Raw genomic sequence first — 22,963 nt, 5'->3', positions numbered from 1 at the left:
GGCCTTCTCAGCATCTAATGACAGTAAGAAGGCCTCCGACAGATCAGTCTGTCCATCCCTTGGCCAGTATTTCTGAATAATGTGTAGAATATTTCTTATATGTTTTACCAATGTTCTCCCGGTCATGAAACCCACTTGTTCCTCTGATATAATGGATGGTAAGATTTCCTTAAGTCTATTTGCAAGAATTTTCATCATTATTTTATAATCTACATTTGTTAATGAGATTGGGCGATATGATTTAGTCTCTAGCTGGTTTTTTCCAGGTTTAGGGATAACTATCATATTGACTATTTTGAAATTAGGTGATAGACGCTCTTGTCCCTCATATATTGCTTAAAAAAAATTGATGTAGTGGGTTTAAGACTTTAGATATTAATGCCTTGTAATATTCGACTGGTAAACCATCTGGGCCGGATGCTTTAGATAGTGATAGATTACATATAGCTTTCTCAATTTCTTTTTTGGTTATTTTTTCGTTTAATATCCTATTTTGATCTTCGCTAATTTGAGGTAGATTAATCTGGTTCCATAATTCTTGTTGTTTTAATTGATTATTTCTTAACGATTTATATAGGCTTTGATAATAATTCTTAAAACAATTAATAATTTTCCCTGTATCTTGGTATATATGATATTTATCCTTAATTGCTGCAATATAGTTTTGCAGTTTTGGCTCTCTTAATAAATTTGCCAGCATCTTGCCTGATCTATTGCCCTATCTATAGTATCTAGCTGATCTCTTTTTCAATTCCTCCTGAGCTTTCTCCAGACTTATTATATCTCTTTCTTTTTTATGTTAAAATATATACTTCTATTCTGGTTTGTTGGATTAGTTCTGTATTGTATGAAAGCATGTGCTACCTGATTATTAATCCTCTCCTCCTCTTTTCGTTTTTTATTTTTAATATACTTCAATTGCCTTATCATTTCTGCTTTCATAACCACTTTAGATGTTTCCCAAAAAAGTTGTGTACAGGTAGCCCTCAGTTTACGCCGGGGTTAGGTTCCAGAAGGAATGGTTGTAAATCGAAACCGTTGTAAATTGAAACCCAGTTTATAATGTAAGTCAGTGGGAAGTGAGGGAGATAGGTTCCAGGCCCCTCTCAAAACTGTCATAAGTAACACATAATACATTATTTTTAAAGCTTTGAAATGAAGACTTTAAATGCTAAACAGCATTATAAACCGAATAAAATAATCACACAACACAGAATATATAATTAAACTGAGTTAAATTAACAAAAACATTTGCTAAACAGCATTATAAACCTAATAAAATAATCACAACACACAGAATATATAATTAAACTAAGTTAAATGAACAAAAACATTTGCTAAACAGCATTATAAACCTAATAAAATAATCACACAACACAGACTTCACTTGCATTTTTCTGCAAACAGTTCTTTCTATGCATTCCAATCTGGACTGATTTATAGACAGGAAGATCTTGCTCCTTTGAAATCTGCTCGATAGCTCAGGTCTGGTAAAACTGAATAATTTCAGCTTGCTTGGCTTTGCTGCAACACAAGCGGACAGCGCCACCTACTGGCTATTTTAATAAATGCACTGCTTCTCAATGCTTTTCAATAGCAGTCACATGACTGGAAAAAAAGGTTGTTATTCTGAAACGGTTAAATTGAACTGTTGTAAAACGAGAGCCACCTGTATTTGATATATGTTGTTTATTGTTTATCTCGAAATCCTTCCATTTTTCCTCTAGGAATTTTGTCCATTGTTCCGATTTATATAAGTATTTAGGGTATCTAAAATTATTAACATTACCAAAATTTTTCCTGTCTTTTAATATTAGCATCACCAGTGTATGGTCAGATAATCCAAACTGTAATATTTTAATATCTTCTACATATGCCTTAATTTTGTGGGCTATGAGATAATAGTCAATTCTTGACATTGCTCTATTGGAGCGTGCAACATGTGTATAGTCATATTCATCTGGGTTTTTTTCCCGCCAGAGGGCTACCATCCCCAAATTTTGACATAATCCTTGGATAGTCTTTTTTTCATAGTTGATCCTGGTTTTATCCTTTTTAACTATTTTGTCCGTTCTTCTATCAATTATTGGATTTGGGGTAATATTATAGTCACCCATGATTATTACCTCACATCTAGTTTTATTCTGTAATACTTTCTGTATCTTGGACCAAAATTTATTTTCCTGCTTATTAGGGCCATATATATTACATATTGTATATTTTAATTCATTAATTACTAAGTTTATTACTATATATCTACCCTGTTTATCTTTATATACATTCTCTATACTATATTGTAATTTTTTATGAAATAAAATAGCGACCCCATATGATGAGCTATTATATGAAGAAAATATTATTTCCTTAACCCAATCTGATTTTAATTTGGGATGCTCTTTATCTGTTAGGTGGGTTTCCTGTATACATGCAATATCTGCTTTGAGTTTTTTTAAGTGACTTATAACGGCGTTTCTTTTTATGGGGGAATTAATTCCCCCCACATTCCAAGTGATGATTTTTACCTTTTTATCTTTGCCTGAGGAGACTTATCTCCTCTTTTCTTTGTCTGGTCCCTATATAGTTCTAGCGGGATAGACCTGTATAACATTTTAATCTTTGTAGCAATCTTAAGATTTATTTTATAGGTAAGTATTTAGTTTTAAATAGGAATATTTTATTTAATAAGATTAATATTATTTAGATTTATTGCAATAATAATTAAGTTAGGGTTGTTAGGGTTAGATAGGGTTAATATAGTTAATATATATAATATAATAACTATATTAATTATTAGCTATATATAATATATATAATATAATACCTATATTAACTATATTAACCCTAATATAATCAGGGTTAATATAGTTAATATAGGTGGCGGCTGTGTAGGGGGGGTCAGATTAGGGGTTAATATATTTAATATAGGTGGCAGCGGTGTAGGGGTTCAGATTAGGAGTTAATATATTTAATATAGGTGGCGGCGGTGTAGGGGGATTACATTAGAGGGTAATAATTTTAATGTAGGTGGCGGCGGTGTAGGGGGATCACATTAGGGGGTTAGACATTTAATGTAGGTGGCGGCGGGGTCCGGGAGCGGCGGTTTAGGGGTTAAACACTTTATTAGGGATTGCGGCGGGGGATTGTGGTTGACAGGTAGATAGACATTGCGCATGCTTTAGGTGTTAGGTTTTATTTTGCAGGCAGTTTAGGGAGCTACGGGGCTCCAATACTCAGCGTAAGGCTTACTATGCCTGCAATTTGTGGCGAGGTGAAAATGGAGTAAGATTTCTCCATTTTCGCCACGTAAGTCCTTACGCTGTATATTGGATACCAAACTGCGCTGGTTTGGTATACCTGTCTATGGGCCAAAAAACTACGGCTGAAGGCAGAAATATATGAGCGTAACTTCTAGGTTACGCCGTATATAGGATACCAAACCAGCGCAAAATTTGGTGTCGCCAGCTTTTGCGGGCGACGCTGCATATTGGATCGGGCCCTAGATGCCTTCATTTTAAATTAAAAAAAAACATTGTACTTGCATTTCTGGGACATGCATTAATCTCATTCTGATTTCCTGTGTCAGTTAAAGGACAAGCTATGAGTCTCTGCACAAAAGCTGGCTTCACATACTGCATTTATCAAATCACTTTTAATAAGACAGGGAGAAGACGTAAAATGATACTTTCCATAATGAAAGTTTACTGTCCCTTTAAGGTGAGTGCTTCTTCCTGTTTATGTATACAAGATGGAAAAATTCCTTTTAGGAAGGCACAGTATAACTATTTCAGTGTCTTGTTGACATCTGAATGACATTAAATCTCCATAAATTAAGGTAGTTGCCTGGAAGACTTTTGACAGCACATGAACAGCAAAGTATGCATTTAAGGGTGATACAAAAGTAATATGGATATGAGATATGTATATAAGTGTTGTTAGACCAGAGTATAACAATCTAGGTTATCTGTAGTTTCATCTATTATATGCTCTGAAGCAAAACTAGTAAAAGTAAATATTTTATGATAAGCATTCTCATTTAGCAGGGAGAAGCAGGGTATATAATGATGATGGATGCAGGATATATTGTGAAAGTAAACTTAAACTTCATCCACCTTCTATACACTCCCACAGCTGTAGTTAGTGGGGGAACATAACAGGTTTTAAGGACAGAGCTCTGAACATAAATACATGTACCTTTCATTAACTGGCTTCATTCTGGCTACCTTATCTTTTATGCTACATTATCTGTGCTGCTCTCTGAAAAAATATATAAGGGATTATAGGCTCCTAGCTGAGTCATTATGGAAAATAATTGATACCCTTATCAAAGTTCTTAGCTCGACTTACCCCTTTCAGTTATTATCCTACCCACATACCAGTAAAGAGAAAGGCACAAGTTCTTTATAGCATTAGAAAGGTCAAATTTATTAAATTGAAGCCAAATCATTGTCTTTATGGCAGAAATAGAATTCAAAGTGACCAGCAATGAATCAAAATGACATAGCATGGATTTAATCCAATCAAGCACCAGAATCAGCAGCATGTCTCAGGTGGTAATACTCCAAGAGCCACCTGTGGTGCAGCTGCAAAAGGAGGGTCTCCCAATAGAACCGATAGTATAGAAAAGCACTGTAGCTTGGCCTATTGACCATGTCTTATACTCCTGTATGTCACTTGATCCTCCCCCAGACCCTCTGCAGTCACTGAGCCTTTGTGCCAGGCCACAAATTCACTGCATTGTTTAACAACCACAATGTCTCATTATTTGCCTTCCACCAGTCCTGGCCTGTCGACCATTACTGACTTCAGTACGGCTGTACTACCCTTAAGGGACATACAGGCGGCCTTATGGCAGATTACCTATTAGCTCCCTTTCAGCCCCATCTGTGCTCTGGTCACTTTATTCCTTGTGACCTCTGATTTCTTTTGTTGTGTTAATTAGCTCTAGGGAGGGAGGGAAAAGAAAAGCGTTAGAATCTGCCCACTTCCTGTTTGCATTGTAATTTATACCCTCTTCTCCCCCTTCCTTTATGGCCCTCCCACATTCCTATTCCTTTTGGCATCCCTCCCCCTAAACTGCGGAATTTGACTGCCTCTGCCTGACCCCTCCTGTTGCAGGAGCCCTTACCATTGTGGTCAGTACACTGAATTGTCCATATGAGCTCTGGTAGATGATTATCAGAACACAAAGCAAACTGAAACAAGCATATTGCATTACAAGACTATTTTATATTTTTGTAGTTATTTCTCTTTTTGGGTTGAGTACTAACACTTGTACATTTTAGAACTAGGGGAAATGTAATTACAAACTAGCTATATATGCAAATGGAAAACAATAAAGTCATCTTTTATACACTTCTTCTAAAATATATTCCATTTAGTGCTTGATTTTGTACCTGCAATATTGGTGGATTGCTTTTATATGCCTGATTACCTGAAAAGTGGAATGTGCACTACCAGATAAATTTTAATTCTGCCGGAAGAAGAATTGGCACTGCCACTGCTAAGAGGAATTTCTGAATGGGTCAAGGAGAGACCAAGGTAGACAGCAGAGTAAGTTGCTGGTTCTGTTTTGAACATTGTAATGATTTTAACCTTATAAACAAATCAACTTTTCTTGACTGCATTCAGTTTGTTTGTTCTAAGTTAAATAGACATTCATTAATATATTTTACACAAATGTTCATTGCATTTGAAAACAAATGCATGTTTTTGCTTGATAAAGGGACATTCAACTCTAAATACATTTCAGTAATGAGCATAGTAATATGGTCATTTTTTACCTCCTTCTAGTCATGGGTGCAGCCATGTTAAAATCTGTCTTTAACTAGGTTCCAAAATGGTGGCACCCATAATTAGAAAGAGGTACATGAAATATATTTACACTATTAACGATTTCGCTCGTACACAAACATCACTAGAAGTACATTTTTAACACGTGCGCGTATTGCAAGTTGAAAGTAAATTGTTTACGCACGAGCTAAAGCTGACATGTGCTAACTTCAGAACTTTGGGTATCATGACCGTGTTAACTTCTTCTTCTCATAGACTTTAATGGAGCACGCATGTGCACTAACCCAACACGCATTAGACCAACTGCACTAACCTGAAGGTAGTTATGAATGTAAAATATTTACAGTACATACACAGTAAAACACATTATTAAATATTGCAACTGAATGATCTTTATTTTTTTCAGGTATTTGAGTGGAAAGGGCTCCAAAGCACATATACATATGTATATATTAGACTTGTACGCGGCGAAAAAATTAGTTTTTTGGTTAGTTTCGGATCAATTCGGATGTTTTCGAATTTTGTTTTCGGATCAATTCAAATTCGGATACATTCGAATGCATTCGTTTCGGATTAGTTCGTATTCATTCGGATTCTAATAAATTCGGATGTATTTGGATGTATTTGGTTCGGATTCGATTAGTAAATTCGGAGGTTCGGTATGTGTTAGGTGGGATGTGCTGTGTATTAGACTAGTATTATGTACTGTAATATTAGGTGTAACCCAGAGCAGAGTGATATAACGTAATATACATTACAATAATAGTGTAATTGTGATTAGTCTATGGCCATCCGAATGTTACAAATAAATCCAAACTAATTCGGATTTATTTGTTAGATTCGGTGCTACGGTAATTCGGAAATTCAAATCGATCCAAATCTCCGAATTTGACAAATTCGTCCGAATTTAAATTCGAAACGAAACGTACATGTCTAGTATATATGTGTATACATTTTTTATATGTGTGTATATACAGTATATATACAGTATATATATATATATATATATATATATACACTCATATAAAACATAAATTCAAATGTATATGCATATATAATATGTAAATATACATACATGTACATGGACACAGATGGAATCAGACATTGCAGGGCTTACCCCACGCGAGATGATTCTCTGGAACCCTAAACGGTGCCTTAATAGGAAGCGATACGATTACCCAGTAATAGAATATATGATCAAACAATGGTCCAAGTTGACCACCTCACTGACTCTGCTCCCCTCACACTCCATTAAAACCACACTTACATGTCTAGTTAGGCAGAAACTGGTCCCCACGCTAAAGAAATGGGGAAACAGAGGACTTTATAGAATAGCAGACCTTATAGAAGGAGGCAAAGTGATGAGCTACGCACAACTACAAGACAAACTACAGCCAGTCAAATTAGACTGGTTTCTATATTTACAACTTACTTCCATCATCCACCCCCTTTTGCCCTCTATTACTAAAAACTTGCCCTCCACGTTAGAGAATTTGTGCAGCACTTCATCCAGACCCAAGAACCCCATCTCAAAGCTTTATCACGCAATCCAACTAGCCTCATTAAACTCCAAAACCACCTTACAAATTAAATGGGAAAAGTGATATCAGCAAGGAACTAGAGACCCAAGATTGGCACATAACTTTATTTAATGCAGGGAAAGGATTACTGAGTGCAGACATGTGGGAGAACTGCATTAAAACCAACTTTCGTTGGTACCTAACTCCACAGATAACCTCACACTCCTCTAAAAAAAAATCTAGACTCTGTTATAGAGGCTGCAGGGAGGAAGGTGACTATAAACATATGTGGTGGGACTATTCTTATACTCACAGAGTATGGAACCAACTATCCCGGTTTCTAAGCCATATTTTAGATAGCCCAATCAAGCTTACCATAGAACAAGCTCTACTCCATGTTAGGCTTAGAGAATTTAATAAATATATCAACTTGTATATCAAAATAGCATGCACTGCGACTAGGGTGTGTATAGCCCGCCATTGGAAAGTGGGCGCCCCGTCTTGGGAAGAAATCAAACTTAAGCTAAGATTCTATTACAATATGACAGAACAGGCGTCCTTCTTCCTAGACACCCAAGAAACCTTTCAGAAGGTTTGGTATTATTGGATCTTACACAACACGTCCTAATACACTAATTTATTTCAATAGAGTCCCTCACATAGAACGTCCTACTCTTTAGGGGGCAAAACCTCCCTGATGTGTCAGGTAGAATCTGAGTAATTAGGTGACTCGAATAACCTATATATAATAAGCCTCAAAAGCAGAGCGATGTGGTCAGGGTATATTCCCTTCTATGTTTCCTGTTTCCCCCCCTTTTTTTTTTCTTTACTCTAATTAATTCTTTCCTTTTTCCACCAATCCTTTATTACGTTGTTTCATTTCCTGGAAATATACTGTTTGACCGGAAACATTTTAGACTTAGCTTTAAACTGGAGATCCCCCATTTCATTAACTTTTGTTTCGCAGGGAATGATGTTAACAGGTTTCATGTATAAAAAAGACCCCATAATATATGACTTGGTAAGTGACTGTTTTTATATTTCGTAACTTGTATTATCTTCCTTGCCATGTACTTATTGGGAACCAGGATATGTACCATTTCGATTTGTCTTTTTCCTTTTTCATCTTCTTTATGTTATTATGCTTTCATTACAAAACAATAAAAATTACTTTATCATAAATATACATACATGTATATGTATGTATATACTGTATAGATTATAGCCCTTTCCTTTCAAATACCATGGCATATATCATATATCTTATCATTTTTTTTTAATATTATATAAATAATTTTTATTAGATAGAGTATATATGAATGTAACAGTATGTTTTAATGTATATTTGTTGTATTTAGTACAACTTTTTATAAGCCCACATGGTTAATATTAAATCAAAATTATTGCTGTACTTTGTAGGCTAATATTAAGCAAACTACAGCAATGTAAAAGTAATCAGCTTCCACATCTTAAATTATAAAGGAATAAATAATAAACTTTGAAGTAACTGTAATGTTAAAATATTACTAAATATTGCGTATAATCTGTAAAAAAAAAAAAAAGTATCTTAAAGAGACAGTAAACTCCTTGTAATTAAAAGACATTTTAGTGTGTTGTTATAGAATAACACATCAGCCATATTATTTGCTGCAATTATTTTTCAATAGCAAAACTCCACCCATTATTTGAACTATTTATAGGAGCCAATCCAAGCTTTTATTTTAAACTAAACGAATACTGAATATTTGTGGAACATTTACATACGTTTTCATTTAACAAATGTAAATGTTTCAAATCTACAGATGAAAAACTTCACCTGTAGCTTTATACTTGTCTTTAGTGCACTGGAGAGCCACGCTAACCCGGTCCTCTTTTCACTGCTCTAATAGGAGGCATAGCGCCATAGCTTCCAGGTCCTTTAATGCAAGCTCTGGGACCCGCCACACTAAACATCCTTTAAGCGCGGCCAGGGCTTTGTGAAGAAGAGGACCAGGTTAGCATGCTCTTCAGCATGCTAGATGTAAGTATTTAACTCCTTAAAAGTAATTTAAAGAAAGCTAATGAATACTGACAAATTGCATCAGTATTTATTTGTTTTCCATTTGTGCATCTACTCAGATATTAATTTTGTGAAACTAATGCATATCTTTACTGAGTACCCTAAAATGTTTTTGAATGTAATATTGGTTTTAAGCTTGCACAAAACACACTAAAATGACCCTACCAAATTGGATGACATGAAAAAGCAATGTCTTCAGACAGATACAAATGCTACCTGCTCAAGCAATAAAAGTTAAAGTGACAGTCAACACCAGAATTTTTGTTGTTTAAAAAGAAAGATAATCCCTTTATTACCCATTCCCGAGTTTTGCATAACCAACACAGTTATAATAATACATGTTTTACCTCTGCAATTACCTTGTATCTAACCCTCTGCAGACTGCCCCCTTATTTCAGTTCTTTTGACAGACTTGCATTTTAGCCAATCGGCGCTCACTCCTAGGTCACTTCACGTGCATGAGCTCAATGTAATCTATATGAAACACATGAACTAATGCCCTCTAGTGGTCAAAATGCATTCAGATTAGAGGCAGTCTTCAAGGTCTAAGAAATTAGCATATGAACCTCCTAGGTTTAGCTTTCAAATAAGAATACCAAGAGAACAAAGCAAATTGGTGATAGAAGTAAATTTGGAAGTTTAAAATTACATGCCCTATCTGAATCATAAAAGTTTTTTGGGACTTGACTGACCCTTTAAAACATTCATAATAAGCACTTTTTATATTAATAAAAATTAGCCAAAGCCATAAACCAACAAACATGCAGGCCCACTATACTGATTGTATTGTTTTAGGGTTCTACTAAACAAAATAATGACAGAATCAAAAGGATTATGCATGTACACAGATTATTATTGATTGTACTAAAAATACATTCAATTACTTAATTAACTCTTTCACTGCTGAGCCATTTTCACACCCATGTGCCAGACTTTTTGTTGTTTGGCCCTCATTGCATTTATACATACATTTTAACTTTTTCTTTCTGTGAGATACCCACACATATTATACCTCATTTTCTTTTCGGCTGACCAAACATTTTTTAGAAAATAACTTTAATTTCAGAAATAATATAATATGAGACAACACCACTATATGAAATGCAAAAAAAAAATAATTACTTTTTTGTCATTTTCTATTGAGTACATAGAAAATAACAGCACTTAGTCATTATTTACTAAGTGCCAGATTATAGCTGGTGTGCTACATATTTTTATCACTCATGGTCTAACTGTACTCAAATTTCAAATGTAACATAGCCGGGTTAGCGTGCATACTAATAGTTTAAAGTAAAAAGTTAGTGCATGAGCAAATGATCAGACGCGCTAACTTCAGGATTTCGGATATCTCAATTGCGACAACTACTCCCTATAGACTTCTATGCGGCACGCTACTAAAAAACAAAACAACAGTTATTGCTTGCACTCTAACCCGACACTGCACTAGAACAGAAATGCTAAACCCAAATTGAGTAAGAAATACTTTACATTCCAATGTTCTTCACACAGAATGAAATGTTCTTTTAATTTTAAAATATTTTTTCTATTTATATGTATGTAAAATATATATTTATACCTATATATCTAAATACAGATATATAGAAAGATGACAGATAGATATTGTACATTCAGATATCAATAGAAATAACTATTTAAAAATACAAAGAACATTGGAATGTAAAGTATGTATATTCAAAACACATTAAAACATATACAAATATAGTAAAAATGGGGGGCGGGGCCAAGCCATGCTGGGACATGGCAGCACTTCTCTAGAGCTGCCACTGCTCTAACAGTTACTAATGTGTGAAAGGTACACCTAATACCTACTACCTAGGACCCTTCCATTTTAACACAAAGCATAGTAACATTTCTTTTGGGGGGAGAATCCCCTGTGAGAGTTTGCAGCTATAACGCTCCGGGTATAACTGAAAGTACAGGCGCCATCTTGGATCTCACCCGGTCAGTCAACGCACACATCCGAGAGATCCTCCATAAACCGCTCCTCGTGCAAGAGGAAATTGCCTCTCTTCAACACGATTGGACTTACCTTGAAAGATCAACAGCCTTGATCGGCTAGACGAGATCTGATGAAGTGAGTGGCTCGGTGGTATAAGCGCCACTCTCACCGCTGCGTGCCTACGTGGATTTTCAGTCCTGGGATTGAAAGCAGAAAAGAGGAAGCAAACTTACACTTAAACACCATTGGTGGCCTCACTCTGTATGGCTTGAAACTTTGACCGGAAAATAAAAAATTCCAACAGGTAGGCATAGTCCCGCACTCACCATTAACACTCCGGCACATCCACGTGGCCTATGAACCCTGGAAACAAAGAGAAAATTGTTGGTAAAACCTTGCACCTATAAAACGAGTTGGATACTTTCACAACAAAATCTGTTATTTTGAATGTTAGTCACTAAATTAAAACTGGGATACCTTACTACGACCCTGTTTTGGAAGGTCATTGCCTCATTAATTTAGGATTGCCTACAAATAATCTACTCCCAGTCAGAGAGTTATTTTACATAAAACTACATCTTTTAAAAGTCCCGGTTTATACTAAAGACATCCACAACACCAGGATCATTTTTTAAACTTCTCAGTGCATATCTCATCCAGTGGACTATACCCTCCTAATTAAATCTGATCCTGCAGCAAGAGAGCTGTCTGCTTTATCCCACTCTGTAAGCCTGACATTATATATAAAGGTTTTGCAGCCATACACTGGAGCCAACAAATATGGCATCTAAAAACGGGCTTAAGAATAATAAACACAATAAGCCCCCAGCAACTACTCCCTCAGTGTCTACCTTTTTTCAATCTTCAGACAGCTCTATAAAAGAGTTATCACAATCACAGGAGAAATCTTTATCTGAGCTACAGCCGAATGCCCAAATTTTACAGCACAACCGTTTGCTTGCTTTACAATCACAGATCGCTGATCTCCCTTCAAAGTCATACCTAGAGTCCCTGAAGTCTTTTATCAAAGATGAAATGAGAGACCTCAAGAAAGACCTTAATCATATGGAAATGAGAGACCTCAAGAAGAAAGACCTTAATGATATGGGATAGAGAATAGATTAATTAGAAGAGGGACAGGATGCTTTAAACAACTTGGTAAGCCCAAATACCCACCAACTGTCAATTCAAGATTCTATGTTGCAATCCCTGCAAAAAAAAATTGAGTTACTCAAGACCAACTAAAATTATATGTTAAAGACCTCTTCTACTCCCTATCACCACGATCACCTCCTCTTCAAAATGATGATATTGAGCGGGTTCACAGAGCTCTTAGACCTATTCCCAAACCACCCGCTCCTCCAAGGGACGTAATTTTAAAATTCTTGAAATTTACCACTAAAGAAGATCTCTGGCAAGCTGCAAGAACAAGATAATCCATCTCTTTTAAAGATCACAGCTTACAAATATACCAGGATCTCAGCCGACAAACAGTGCAGAGATGAAAAGAGGTCGGATTTATTACCAAAACTCTACAAGACCACAACATTAAATATCGCTGGGGATTTCCATTCAGATTAATAGTTTCTCACAATGGGTCCCAAATCATCTATAAAAATTTTAATGATCCAGACAGATCCCTCCTCTCCAGAAAATACCTAGTTAAGAATCATAATTTGTCGGTATAAGCCTAAGGTTAATGGATCCAAGAACTTTAAATTAAGGACACACAGGGGATACTTATATGCCTGCCTTCTTTCCCTCACATCCGTTATGGACTTGGGAAATGGGTAAGAAATGTAAGAGTGATGTATGTTGCCTAATAGTACACACCTGTACTAGTCCTTTATTTCTATAAAGTTCTATCCATGTTTAGTTTTTATTGTTATAGCAATTAACATTATTGTTACCATTATTGTTCTGCATCAATCCATGGGCTGCTACAAATCCCTGACTCCCGGATATAGGTTGCATGTGTTTATCTCCATTGCCTCCCCTTATCAAGATCCTTACAATGCCTAGAATTTATAATAATAAAGCTTTGTCATTATCAGGATTCCATTCCACCCGCATACATAGTCTCTACTATATTGAAGAGCATTAAGCGACATTACTCAAACCCCTCATTATGGTGTATGACTTTGATAATACACTCATTGTTAGTACTGTTTTAAGCTACTGTTTAGCTTACTTTTCTATTAATACAGTTATTGTTTACATTGTGTCTTATATCAAGACTTCAATGCTATTCTTCTCTGATACCCATTTATCGTACAAATATGCCTTATTAATTGAACTTGTATGCAACTCCTCACATGATTATGTCAGCACACTCACATGAAATTAAAATTATATTACATAATGTCAAGTGGTTTTATATTCCACAGAAGCGCTCTATTGCTTTAAGAGATTACAAAAGGCTTAAAGGTCACATTGTGATGCTTCAAGAAACTCACTTTAAAAAAGGTCATAAACCTCATTCCTCTTTCAAAAAATTTGGCCCGGCATATTTTGCCTCTAACACCACTAAACATAATGGAGTATGTATATTAATTAATAAGTGTCTTCCCCTCAAGATAAATTCAGTCACTAAAGATAAGGAAGGGAGATACCTGATTCTTTTGGGGACTCTACATAATAAGATGGTTACTTTACCCAATATCTATGCTCCAAGCATCGACTCCCCCTGTTTTTTCCAACATACCTGCAATAACATTTTGGAAATCGCTAGGGGCAGTCTGATAGTTGGAGGAGATTTTTTTTAATGTTGCCCTCGACCCAACCATTGATTGCTCGACAGGATGATCATCAGTTTCAAACAAAACACTAAGCATAATAAAATCTAATTTGTCTAACTTAGCAATACACGACGCCTGGCGTATACTTCACCCAAATTCTAAGGACTAAACCTTGTTTTCCTATCCTCATCAACTTTATTCCAGAATTGTTTACCTGATAAATGACGTCACTAGCTTGACGCACATCATTCACACAGACATCTCCCGTATTGGTCAGATCACGATATGATCAGTTATACTATTAAACTACCTTCACTGGAAACCCAAGAAAGAATTTGGAAACTAGATGAGTCCCTACTGAAAGATCCTCTAATTCGCATTCAAATAGCAAAAACTATAGATGAATATTTCAACCTAAACAACACTCCTGACATATGTCCCCAACATGTGTGGAACGCTCATAAATGTGTTATAAGGGTAGAATTGATAAAAAAAAACATCTAAAATCAAACAACAAACATACTTAACGTCCCTATTAACTGATTTAAATAAACTCCTGCTTGACAGCTTAAAACATAAAACAACTTAATCTTTATTTAGGTATAGAAGGAAAACGCAATGCGCTGTTTCTTAAAAAAACTTTTTATGAGTTCCCAATAAACAAGGGCGATCCATAGCTAGACAGCTCAGGAAAAAAAATGTATAACCGCTACATTATGCATATAAAAGATGAGAAGGGGAGAGATTGGTTTTCCTCAAAATATGTACAGTAGCTGATACATTCAGACAATATTATGAAACTCTCTATAACCTAAACCAATAACACACCCCTCCGAACTAGGCGGATATGCTAGAATATCTAACACAATTACACCTGCCTATTTTAACTAAAGAACAAAAAGAAAACTTATATGCTCCCTTTTCTATTGAGGAACTTAAACTAGGGATTAAATCCTTAAAATCAGGAAAATTCCCAGGGCCGGAAGGACAAGGCAATAGTTATTATAATATATTTAAAGAACTCCTAGCCCCTCATCTCTTAACATACTTTCACAATATAAATGAAGATAAAAAAATTCCCCCCTCTAGCACTCCAAGCTAATATAACACTAATACCAAAACCAAACAAATCTAATACACAAATTCCCAACTATCGCCCGTTCTCACTATTAAATTTAGATATAAAAACATTTACAAAAATTATAGCTAACAGACTGAACCTAATTTTCCCATTTATTATCCATCAAGATCAGGTAGGTTTTATCCCATACCGGGCAGCCAAAGACAACACAGTACGTAACCTCCATTTACTGTGGTGGGCTAAATCAGAACATAGCCCTTCAATCTGGCTGTCCAAAGATGCGGAAAAGGCCTTCAACTGTGTCAGATGGCCTTTTTTGAATGCAACTCTACTTGCCTTTGGGATGGGTAATAAAACACTACATAGAATCTTTGCTTTATACAATTCCCCCAGCGCCAGAATATCATTTAATGGCACTTTGTCACAACCGCTTGAAATAACGAACGGCACTAGACAGGGCTATCCTCTAAAGAAATAACAGGCCTCCACATCAAAGGTCAAGAATATAAGATGTCTCTGTTCGCAGATGACATCCTATTCTCTCTCACAGACCCGATTAAGACAATTCCTCTTTTGCTAGAGGAACTAGAATCCTTTTACAAACTCACAATTTTTAAGATCAATAATACCAAATCGGAAATTCTAGGAGTGGAGATCACTCCCCAACTAGAAAGCCAAATTACTAAAATATGTCCATTTAGATGGAGCAAAGAGTCCTTGAAATACTTAGGAATCCAATTAGATGACAACCAAGAAACTTTACTTAAAATTAAATATTTACCCATTAAAACAATACTAATGAGAGACCTTTCCTCATGGACTAAAAAAATCTTTCTTGGCTTGGTAGGATTAATACCATTAACATGAATGCCTTCCTGTCAGCATTTTTTCCCTGCTTTGTTTGACATGTGCTGCTGGCAGCCATTTTACTCACCTCTCTTACTGAATCTGGTGCAGAGTGTGTGCTGCTGCTCATTTCCTGCACACCCTCTTATGGCCAGACTGGTGAAAATCATCCATGTGAGACAGGTTGCAGTCTCAGAATTGTGATGTCTTCACTTATTATTTAAAGGGCCTCTGTTCAGTATTCTTTGCCCTTGCGTTGTCTCAGACCTGTTTGTGAGATCCTGTGTTCCAGTTCCTGTGTATTACCTGGCTGTGTGACGTCCCTTCTGGTTCCTGATCCCTGGCTTGTTCCTGACTCTGCTCTTCTCCATGTTCCTGATTCTGGCTCGTCTAACTACTCGCTTTAGCTCCTGACTAGGCTTGTCTGACTACCAGCTCTGACTTTGACTCCTGGCTTGTTATTTGACTTGTGGACTTTTTATTATTTTTTGTTATTAATAAAGGTGTGATTATTTTTGCACTTCTTGTCTCAGTCTGATTCCTGGCACCCTGACATTATACAAGGGCCATGAATCCTGATGGTGCTAATAATCCACCTTTACCTACCATCATTTCTAAGATGGATGAACAGAATGACTGCTTGGATGAAATTGCACTAGCCCTGCAAAACCTGCTGACTCGCACTGAACATTTGGACCAGAGTGTCCCACAAGTTATGGCTGCTCCTGTTTCCACTGCTGCACCTAGTCCTACCAGGAGCATGTCCGGTTCAGCACCTCTACCTCAGCGACATGGAGGCGATCCTATTCAGTGCAGAGGGTTTTTGAACCAAGTGGGCATTTACTTTGAGATGTTACCTCAGGCGTTTCCCTCTGACAGAGCTAAGGTGGGATTTCCCATCTCGTTACTCTCTGACACAGCTCTTGCCTAGGCTGATACCTTGTGGGAGACTAATAAACCTGAGATTTCAAATTACCCTGAATTTGTGGCCTCCTTTCGAAGGGTATTTGATGTTCCAGCTTGCGCCTCCTCTGCTGCTAAACGACTCATGTCCATTCAGCAAGGTACAAGATCTGTTGCTCATTATGCCATAGAGTTCCGTACACTTGCAGAGGTAGGTTGGAACAATGAAGTTGCATACAAAGAGAGAAGTGCTCTACCAGGAATGAACAACAGCTCATTAGCTAGTTCTATGACGATTTACCACCCGGAAGCAGCCGCTTTTAGACCAGTGTGCTTTTCACAAAGGAAAACTTTCCTTAAGTATATCAGTCTGATCCCGCCAAGTAAGGTCAGTCCAACCCCGAAATACCAGGCAATTCTCCTCTGAACAAGGAATATGACAACCCCAGATGATCGTTTTGGCCTCCTATGGGCCTCGTCAGTGAGGTGCAGCCACATTCCTCTAAGCACACTAGACAAGGAGTCCACGTCTGGTTTCCCCCATCACCCATAGGGAGACTTCCCCAGGGTCATATTAATTTGCATACAAAGAGAGAAGCACTCTACCAGAAACAAACAACAGCTCATTAGCTAGTTCTATGGCGATTTACCACCCGGAAGCAGCCTCTTTTAGACCAGTGTGCTTTTCACAAAGGAAAACTTTCCTTAAGTATATCAGTCTGATCCTGCCAATTAAGGTCAGTCCAGCCTGAAATACCAGGCAATTCTCCTCTGAACAAGGAACATGACAACCCCAGATGATCGTTTGAAGCCCTTGTTGACGCATTATTTCATGGGCTCTCTGATGTGATTAAAGACAAAGTTGCTGCCAGAGATTTACCAGAGGATCTTGAGGCATTGGTGTCTTTTTAAAACCTAATTGACATCAGACTAAGTGAGAGGACCTCTTTCAAGGAGCACTTGTGGAAGCCTCCTGTTCCGTTGTCTCCTACGTGTTCATTCCCATCTATGCCTCCCTCTCCTCCCATGCCTCCTGTTCCTGAGACACCAGGTACTTCTGAGTTGATGCAGTTGGGATTCACACATCTCTCCATGGTAGAGAGGGCCTTTAGGAGGAGGGAGGGACTTTGCCTCTATTGTGGGTTACAGGGCCACCTTTTAAAGTCTTGTCTTACATGGCCGGGAAATTCTCGCACCTAAGGTCCTGTTAGGGCCAGATCTTGGGTGGTTTATCCTTGTCTCCGGAATCGCTAAAGGAGAAACCTTTGGTCACAGTTGTCCTTTCCTGGGTGGACTCCTTCATAGTCACCCAGGCTCTTGTTGACTCCGGTCCTGCAGTCTATTTTATTGACAGTGCTTTTGTATCAAAGCACTTCATTCCTGTATTGCCTCTGTCCGTTCTGCTTGCTATTGAGGCTATTGATGGCAGGCCCCTTCAGCCCACACTTGTTACTCACAAAATCGCTCAGTTATCCATGGCTGTTGGGGCTCTCCATTTTGAAACCCTCCAGTTCCAGGTGATAAACGCTCTGCATTTTTTGGTTGCTCTGGGTTATCCCTGACTCCAAAAGCACGATCCCAGTCTCGACTGTCACAGGTCCAAAATTTTGTCATGGTCTCCGCAATGTATTTCCACTTGTCTTCAAAAACCAGTCAAAGTCTTGTGCACTTCTTTGTTATCTCAATTGCCAGAGGGGTACCGAGAGTTCCTAGAGGTTTTTGACAAGGTGCGTGCCAGTACGTTGCCTCCTCACTGGTCTTACGATTGTGCCATAGACCTGCAACCTGGAACCATTCCTCCTCTGGGCTGGGTTTACCCTCTGTCTGTTGCGGAGAATTGTGCTATCAAGGAGTATGTTGCGGATGCTCTGTCATGGGTGATCATCTGCAAATCCTGCTCTCCTGCAGGGGCTGGCTTCTTCTTTGTGAAGAAAAAGGGGTGGCAAGTTAAGACCATGCATCAATTATAGGGGTCTTAATCGTCTTACCATTAAGAATGCTTATCCTATTCCCATTACAGAAACTCTTTGACCGCCTCAAGGGAGCTACGGTCTTTTCTAAACTTGATTCTAGAGGAGTGTACAATTTTATTAGGATCAAGGAGGGCCACTAATGGAAAACAACATTTAACACCAGGAGCGGGCATTATGAATATCTTGTAATGCCCTTTGGCCTATGTAATGCTCCTGCTGTTGTTCATGAATTTATTAATGATGTCCTACGAGATATGTTGCAACAGTGTGTTGTGGTGTACTTAGATGACATCCTCATACACTCACCCACACTTGAGGCTCATAGTTCTGATGTCACACGGGTACTTCAGAGACTACGTAAGAATGGCCTGTTTTGTAAACTTGAGAAATGTGAGTTCCATCAGACTCAAGTAACCTTCGGTAGGTTATGTAATCTCCGCTGCAGGGTTCTCCATGGATCCTGACAAGTTGTCTGCAGTTCTGCAGTGGCCTTGCCCAGTTGGTCTTCGGTCTATTCAACGTTTTTTTGGGCTTCGCCAATTTCTATAGAGATTTTTTTTAAAACGTTTCTTCCTTGGTCAAACCTATCACAGACATGACATGTAAAGAGTATGATCCACTCCATTGGTCACCTACTGCCAAAAAAGGCCTTTGATAGTCTAAAGACTGCCTTTGCTGCTGCTCCAGTTGTTTGTTTGCCATGTGCTGCTGGCAGCCATTTTACTCACCTCTCTTACTGAATCTGGTGCAGAGTGTGTGATGCTGCTCATTTCCTGCACTCCCTCTTATGGCCAGACTGGTGAACATCATCCGTTTGATACAGGTTGCAGGAAAGATCCTCTAATTCGCATTCAAATAGCAAAAACTATAGATGAATATTTCAACCTAAACAACACTCCTGACATATGTCCCCAACATGTGTGGAATGCTCATAAATGTGTTATAAGGGTAGAATTGATTAAAAAAAAAAAGCATCTAAAATCAAACAACAAACATACTTAATGTCCCTATTAACTGATTTAAATAAACTCCAAGAAATTCATAAAACATTTCCTAAAGATCATTCCCTGCTTGACAGCTTAGAACATAAAACAACTTAATCTTTATTTAGGTATAGAAGCAAAACGCAATGCGCTATTTCTTAAAAAACTTTTTATGAGTTGCCAATAAACAAGGGCGATCCATAGCTAGACAGCTCAGGAAAAAAAATGTATAACCGCTACATTATGCATATAAAAGATGAGAAGGGGAGAGATTGGTTTTCCTCAAAATATATACAGTAGCTGATAAATTCAGACAATATTATGAAACTCTCTATAACCTAAACCAATAACACACCCCTCCGAACTAGGCAGATATGCTAGAATATCTAACACAATTACACCTGCCTATTTTAACTAAAGAACAAAAAGAAAATTTATATGCTTCCTTTTCTATTGAGGAACTTAAACTAGGGATTAAATCCTTAAAATCAGGAAAATTCCCAGGGTCGGAAGGACTAGGCAATAGTTATTATAATATATTTAAAGAACTCCTAGCCCCTCATCTCTTAAAATACTTTCACAATATAGATGAAGATAAAAAAAATCCCCCCTCTAGCACTCCAAGCTAATATAACACTAATACCAAAACCAAACAAATCTAATACACAAATTCCCAACTATCGCCCGTTCTCGCTATTAAATTCAGATATAAAAACATTTACAAAAATTATAGCTAACAGACGGAACCTAATTCTCCCATTTATTATCCATCAAGATCAGGTAGGTTTTACCCCATACCGGGCAGCCAAAGACAACACAGTATGTAACCTCCATTTACTGTGGTGGGCTAAATCAGAACATAGCCCTTCAATCTGGCTGTCCAAAGATGCGGAAAAGGCCTTCAACTGTGTCGGATGGCCTTTTTTGAATGCAACTCTACTTGCCTTTGGGATGGGTAATAAAAAACTACATAGAATCTTTGCTTTATACAATTCCCCCAGCGCCAGAATATCATTTAATGGCACTTTGTCACAACCACTTGAAATAACGAACGACACTAGACAGGGCTATCCTCTAAAGAAATAACAGGCCTCCACATCAAAGTTCAAGAATATAAGATGTCTCTGTTCGCAGATGACATCCTATTCTCTCTCACAGACCCAATTAAGACAATTCCTCTTTTGCTATAGGAACTAGAATCCTTTTACAAACTCACAACTTTTAAGATCAATAATACCAAATCGGAAATTCTAGGAGTGGAGATCACTCCCCAACTAGAAAGCCAAATTACTAAAATATGTCCATTTAGATGGAGCAAAGAGTCCTTGAAATACTTAGGAATCCAATTAGCTGACAACCAAGAAGCTTTACTTAAAATGAAATATTTACTCATTAAAACAATACTAATGAGAGACCTTTCCTCATGGACTAAAAAAATCTTTCTTGGCTTGGTAGGATTAATACCATTAACATGAATGCCTTCCTGTCAGCATTTTTTCCCTGCTTTGTTTGACATGTGCTGCTGGCAGCCATTTTACTCACCTCTCTTACTGAATCTGGTGCAGAGTGTGTGCTGCTGCTCATTTCCTGCACACCCTCTTATGGCCAGACTGGTTAAAATCATCCATGTGAGACAGGTTGCAGTCTCAGAATTGTGATGTCATCACTTATTATTTAAAGGGCCTCTGTTCAGTATTCTTTGCCCTTGCGTTGTCTCAGACCTGTTTGTGAGATCATGTGTTCAAGTTCCTGTGTATTACCTGGCTGTGTGACGTCCCTTCTGGTTCCTGATCCCTGGCTTGTTCCTGACTCTGCTGTTCTCCATGTTCCTGATTCTGGCTCGTCTAACTACTCGCTTTAGCTCCTGACTATGCTCATCATACTACCAGCTCTGACTTTGACTCCTGGCTTGTTATTTGACTTGTGGACTTTTTATTATTTTTTGTTATTAATAAAGGTGTGATTATTTTTGCACTTCTTGTCTCAGTCTGATTCCTGGCACCCTGACATTATACAAGGGCCATGAATCCTGATGGTGCTAATAATCCACCTTTACCTACCATCATTTCTAAGATGGATGAACAGAATGACTGCTTGGATCAAATTGCACTAGCCCTGCAAAACCTGATGACTCGCACTGCACATTTGGACCAGAGTGTCCCACAAGTTATGGCTGCTCCTGTTTCCACTGCTGCACCTAGTCCTACCAGGAGCATGTCCGGTTCAGCACTTCTACCTCAGCGATATGGAGGCGATCCTATTCAGTGCAGAGGGTTTTTGAACCAAGTGGGCATTTACTTTGAGATGTAACCTCAGGCGTTTCCCTCTGACAGAGCTAAGGTGGGATTTCCCATCTCGTTACTCTCTGACACAGCTCTTGCCTAGGCTGATCCCTTGTGGGAGACTAATAAACCTGTGATTTCAAATTACCCTGAATTTGTGGCCTCCTTTCGAAGGGTATTTGATGTTCTGGCTCGCGCCTCCTCTGCTGCTAAACGACTCATGTCCATTCAGCAAGGTACAAGATCTGTTGCTCATTATGCCATTGAGTTCCATACACTTGCATAGGTAGGTTGGAACAATGAAGTTGCATGCAAAGAGAGAAGCGCTCTACCAGGAACGAACAACAGCTCATTAGCTAGTTCTATGGCGATTTACCACCCGGAAGCAGCCGCTTTTAGACCAGTGTGCTTTTCACAAAGGAAAACTTTCCTTAAGTATATCAGTCTGATCCCGCCAAGTAAGGTCAGTCCAGCCCCGAAATACCAGGCAATTCTCCTCTGAACAAGGAACATGACAATCCCAGATGATCGTTTTGGCCTCCTATGGGCCTCGTCAGTGAGATGCAGCCACATTCATCTAAGCAAACTGGGCAAGGAGTCCACGTCTGGTTTCCCCCATCACTCATAGGGAGACTTACCCAGGGTCATATTAATTTGCATACAAAGAGTGAAGCACTCTACCAGGAACAAACAACAGCTCATTAGCTGGTTCTATGGTGATTTACCAACCGGAAGCAGCCTCTTTTAGACCAGTGTGCTTTTCACAAAGGAAAACTTTCCTTAAGGATATCAGTCTGATCCCGCCAATTAAGGTCAGTCCAGCCCCAA

This window comes from Bombina bombina, chromosome 2, assembly GCF_027579735.1.
Source record: "Bombina bombina isolate aBomBom1 chromosome 2, aBomBom1.pri, whole genome shotgun sequence".
Lineage (NCBI taxonomy): Eukaryota > Metazoa > Chordata > Amphibia > Anura > Bombinatoridae > Bombina > Bombina bombina.
The sequence above is the reverse complement of the archived record's forward strand: the minus strand, read 5'-3'. Positions refer to the sequence as shown.